General features: G+C 57.9%; 2 long non-coding RNA genes across 2 annotated transcripts; both read right to left on the bottom strand.

Annotated features, from left to right (window-relative positions):
• Positions 1-1,025: 1,025 nt before the first annotated feature.
• Positions 1,026-2,313, bottom strand: LOC120391480. Its single transcript, XR_005591351.1, has 2 exons — positions 2,257-2,313; positions 1,026-1,343 (listed from the first exon to the last, which is right to left on the bottom strand). It is a non-coding gene; the product is annotated as an uncharacterized LOC120391480 (long non-coding RNA).
• Positions 2,314-2,799: 486 nt separating this feature from the next.
• Positions 2,800-4,648, bottom strand: LOC120391479. Its single transcript, XR_005591350.1, has 2 exons — positions 4,541-4,648; positions 2,800-3,076 (listed from the first exon to the last, which is right to left on the bottom strand). It is a non-coding gene; the product is annotated as an uncharacterized LOC120391479 (long non-coding RNA).
• Between the last annotated feature and the right edge of the window lie 528 nt (positions 4,649-5,176).

A 5,176-nucleotide genomic window follows, 5' to 3' on the forward strand; every position in this document is an offset into this window, starting at 1 on the left:
CCCGGCTGCCGGAGGTCATGGGAGGGAGGCGCAGTGAGCTGGGGGTGGGGGATTGAGGGAGACAGATCAAAGCAGCTTCCCAGGAAGTGGGACAGAGGGATTAGAAGGGGGCAGAATGAATAGAGACTAAAAATGCTGGGTCCCAGTGTGATGAATCCTCCTCTGCCAGCCTTTGTCACACACGTGCTAACAGCCCAGTGCTGGGAAGGAAGGAGGTTTTCATCTGCTCCTGCTGGACCTGGCCTGGTCTTTGGTCTGTTGGAGCCATGTCAGCCCCCTTCCCTGCGGCTAATCGGCTCTGCTAAGCCTGGGCCTGGTTTCTAATCAGATGGGGCAGCCACTGGCATCTGGGGCAGGCGGGAGGGGTGATGGGGATGGAGCCCTTTGCAGCAGGAGCTGAAATTCCAATCCCCTCCCCTCTGGTACTTCTGGGGCCTGGCTGCAATGTGTTTGATGACTCCCAGCCCAGTTCTCTGGGGTGCAGAGGAGGAAACTGAGGAACAGAGATTAGAAGCAAATTGAGCAAAGACACATGGGGGTGGGGGAGTTGAGAATAGACAGAGCTGGGGGTAGAACCCAGGAGTCCTGGACCCATCCGCCTGCTCTAACCACTGGGTCCCACTCTGTTATTTCTCGATGCTCTATTGTTTAGCACAGACAATTCCCCACCTGTGCCAAGCCTGTGGGGCATTCAGCAAGGTCCCATCTTTCCTGTGCTAACACTTCACGTGTGGGAGGAACCTCCAGGTTCCATGGGGGGATGTGGATTCCAATTGATCTCCGAAGCCGGCTCTGTGTGAAGTAAGAGACCCCTCGCCCCAGGCAGTGGGCTGCCTCCAAAGGGAAGGGGGATTAGCCTGGGCTGGGGGACCCCATCAGCCCCCAATTGTCTGCAGGGAACAATGGGGATTCCACAGGGGCCAGTTCAAGGCTGTTCTGAACGCTGGCAGCGACCGAAAGGAGGGACCCCCATGCTGTCTGCCCTGCTAACCCAGCTCCCAGACCTCACAGCCGGGGGAAGCAGCTTAAACCTCTTTCGGGGGCTTTATTTATACAGTGGATTAGCCCTGGGGGAAAGCGCAGGCTAGTGGCTAGGAGAGGGGCACTGGAGCCAGGACTGCTGGGTTCTACTCCTGGTTCCAGAAAGGGAGTGGGGTCTTGTGGCTGCAGCAGAGACTTGGTCCAGGACTCCTGGGTTCTATTCTGAGCTCTGGCAGGGGAATGTGGCCTAGCGGCTAAAGCAGCGGATCGGGGGATCTGGATTCTGTTCCTGGCTCCACTTCTGCCTATTTCTGTGACCTTGGACCCGATCACTTCCTCCATCTGGGCCTCAGCTTCTCATTCTGTAAAGCAGAGATAACGCAGGCCTGTGCCTCCAGGGCCGGTGGATCAATGTTCACCAAGTGCTTTGAGATCCCAAGGTGCCAGAGAAGGGGCAAAAGGCTGTCAGGGTTACTCTAGCCCAGACTCTGCCTCGCTTTGTCCTAGGGTGTTAGTTCCTCCCGGCTCCTAGGAGCCCCCAGCAGCAGCAAGGGGGTTGGTGGATTCGGTTGAGGTCAGAGCTGGAACCACAGCTCCCCAAGGAGGTGGGAGTTGGAGGGGGTGCAGGTGTGGCCAGGATTGCTGGACACCTCAGATGCAAAAAGGGCGGCTCAAGGAGATGTTTGTGCGCAAGATGTTTCATGTTGGTGAGAGACTCCGGCCTTCCAGCCCTGGAGATTGAGCAGGGGGGGGCATATCTCCTCTCCCAGGCCCCTGCCCCCTCACTGCAACCTTATTGGTGTCCCTGCCCCCCACTTGAAGAATGGTCCAATGGTCAAAGCAAAAGGATGGGAGCCAGGTGATCTGGAATCCACTCCCGGCTCTAGATGGTCTGTGGCCTAGTGGTTAGAGGAGATAGCGATGGGGAGACCAAGACGCCTGGCTTCTATTCCCAGCCCTGCCAATGACTTGCTAGATGACCTTGAGCAAGTCACTTCCCCCTGTGCCTCACTCTCCCTACCTGTACAATGGGGCTAATGTTACCGCCCACTGCTTGGCAGGATTATGAGGCTCCACTCATAACGAGATTCCCCAAGACAGCTGGGGACACACCAAGGTACTATCATTATTGCACTTTGGGGAGAGCCGCCATTGGAATAAAGAGTGCCTGGATCCCTTCTTGGCATCCCGGCAGAGCTTGCCAGCTGTGTCACTGCAGGAGCACGCCCCTGGCTCTTACAATGGGAGACAACTTGCTACAGCTACGAGTCACACCTGAATCAGGTCTGGGTTTCCAGCTCATTCTGGAGCACACGCCTTAGTTGCATCTTCACTGCAATAGATTAATAACAATCCCTAGTTCCTATCTACCGCTTTGCATCAGCAGCTCTCAAAGCACTTTACAAAGGAGGTTGGCATCCTTATCCCCATTTTACAGAGGGGGAAACTGAGGCACAGAAAGGCAAAGTGACTTGCCCAATGTAACCCAGTAGCAGACCTAGGAATAAAACGCTGGTCTCCCAAGTCCCTGTCCAGTGTTTTATCTGCTACCACATGGCTCTGAAGAGAAACCAAGTTGCTTTTTAATCATTTTTAGGGGGGGAGGGGAGTCAGTGGGACAATCACTTCATAGCCAGTGTCCCCTGTACACAAGTACCTGCTTGTTCAAGAAAGGCACTGACGCTTCCAAATCCTACCTTGAATCTAGGCTGCACTGTGGTTTCTTAACAGGCTCAGACCCAACAAGCATTGAGATTTGGAACAAGTTTTAGCAAGAACTCCTTTGAACACGGTTCCTGATTATCTGGGTCTTAGAAATGCAAAATGAGATGTTTAATACAATGCAAAATTGTATTGCAGTTGGCTACTCTCCTGCAAGCAATCATTAATCATCACTAAGTAATCCAAGTCTGAATTTAAGCTGTTACATAGTCAGTGTGACAGAGTTCCACACTCATCGCTTGTCCTGTTTATTCAGTAGCACCATGTAAATGAAGGAGGTGAGAGCATGGGCCCAGGAGACTTGGGTTCTATTCTTAGCTCTGAGTGGAGACCTCGAGTAAGTCACACCTCCGCCGTACCTCAGTTTCCCCATCTACAGAAGGAGATAATGACACTGGCCTTTTCTACAAAGCAGGAAGATCTTCTGGTGAGAAGCCAGCTCTTGTCAGATCAGGGATCCCTATCTGCTATAACCTCCCCTGGCAAGGTATGGAAAGGGTGGGATAACCAACACCTGTACCCAGCTGAACCCCCAATTGTTATCCCCACCGCAGAGCATGGCGTGGAACAGGCCGTATGTACCCTCTCTCCAGGAAGTGGCAGCGCTCAGATGTCCTGTGCATGAAGTGGTGCTTCTAACTCTGCTTCAGACACCTCCCAATATAAAATGTGTTGCCCCTAAGGGGAATGGCTACCTGGGCTTCCGAAACTCATTCCAAGTTTCCCTGGGTTTCCCCAAGTTTCTGCCCTATGCCAGCAGAATCACAAAGAGCCTCCTCTTGTCTGAAACCTACTGAAATGCAGCCACCTCTGGGGAGGGGGGTGACAGCGGATAGTAACAGAGAAAGGCGGGGGACACTTGAGCAAACCCCTGCTCTTAGGGATGCTGCCCTGCCTCATTGACTAGCATCCCTCCCTCTTTCATCTTCATAGGCTCTGGATATTATCCATCCCTCCCCAGCAGTCCTGTAAAATTAACCGGAGCCCTTTTGGGTCCTTCCACAGGGGAAGGGGATTTGCATGCATTGCTCTGGTTTGCATGGGATGGGAGACAGATGGGAACGTGCTGCCCTGGGGTGGGAGGTACGTGGTCCTGGGTGGAACCTGCACATGGGGTGGGTGATCTGCTTGCAGCAGGAGGAATAGGAGAGGTGCTTAGCTAGAAGTGGGAACTGCAGCAAGAGGATCCCGCTGGGGCCGAGGGATCCCCTAGTCTGGAAGATGAAGTAGGAGGAGGAAGAGCCAAGGGGATGTCCATGGTGTGGGGCATGCGGGAGGAGGAGAAACTGGGGCGGGGTTGTCCCTGGGCTGGGAGACGCAGGGCGGGGGAAGAGCTGGGGATCCTGGGCTGGGAGACGTGTGGGGATAATTGGGGGTCCCTGGGCTGGGAGATGCAGGGGAGGAGGAGCTGGGGTCCCTGGGCTGGGAGACGCAGGGGGTCCCTGGGCTGGGAGACGCAGGGGAGGAGGAGCTGGGGATCCCTGGGCTGGGAGATGTGTGTGGGGGAAGAGCTGGGGGAGAGCTAGGGGTCCCTAGTCTGGGAGACGCAGGTGGGGGAAGAGCTGGGGGGGGTCCTGGGCTGGGAGACGCAGGGCGGGGGAAAACTAGGGGGGTCCCTGGGCTGGGAGATGTGGGGGGGGAGGAGCTGGGGGGGAGAGCTAGGGGGTCCCTAGTCTGGGAGACACAGCGGGGGAAGAGCTAGGGGGGGTCCTGGGCTGGGAGACGCAGGGGGGGAATAACTAGGGGGGTCCCTGGGCTGGGAGACGCAGGAGGGAGGAGCTAGCCTGGGGGGTCCCTGGAAGGGACTGATAGATGAAAGGGGAGGAGCTGGGGGTACCTGGGCGGGGAGGGGGCGGAGCCTGCCTCCTGAGTCCTGGGCCGGAACCCACCGCAACCTCCCGGTTGCTACATTGTTGCCATTCCCAGCCTCTTTCGAATGTTGTGAATGAAGGCTCGGCGGCCACGCCCACCTTCCCCATATATGGGCACCACCTCCCGGTCCCGCGCTCCCTGATTGGTGGACCTCCCGCCCTGATTGACGGCTCTCCCCAGACTTCCCACGTGGGGGAGGGGGCCCAGCCGCTGATTGACAGCGAGGACAGCCATTGGCAAGCAGGGGCTGCCGCCCGGCGGCCAATGGGGGCCAGGCAAGGGGAGGGGAAGCCGGGGATCAAGCAGCCGTCGAGCTCATTGTTGTGGAGCTTCTTAAAGGGGCCGCATCGCGGGGCTGGAGGAGGCGGTGGGGGATCCGCGCGGCGAGAGCGGCCCGGCCCGAGGGAGACCCCGTCCCCGCCCCCACTCCCCGAGCGCGGGAGCCGCCGAGCTCCGGACCCGGCGGGAGGGACCTGGGGAGGCGCCCGGGCGAGCCCGGGGATCGAGCGCTGGGCCGCGGGGAGCCCGAGGCCGCCCGAGCCCATGGAGCACCCGGCCGCCAAGCGGCGCTGCGGCCCCCCCGGCGGCGGGCGGGGGCCCG

This window comes from Mauremys reevesii, linkage group 25, assembly GCF_016161935.1.
Source record: "Mauremys reevesii isolate NIE-2019 linkage group 25, ASM1616193v1, whole genome shotgun sequence".
NCBI lineage: Eukaryota > Metazoa > Chordata > Testudines > Geoemydidae > Mauremys > Mauremys reevesii.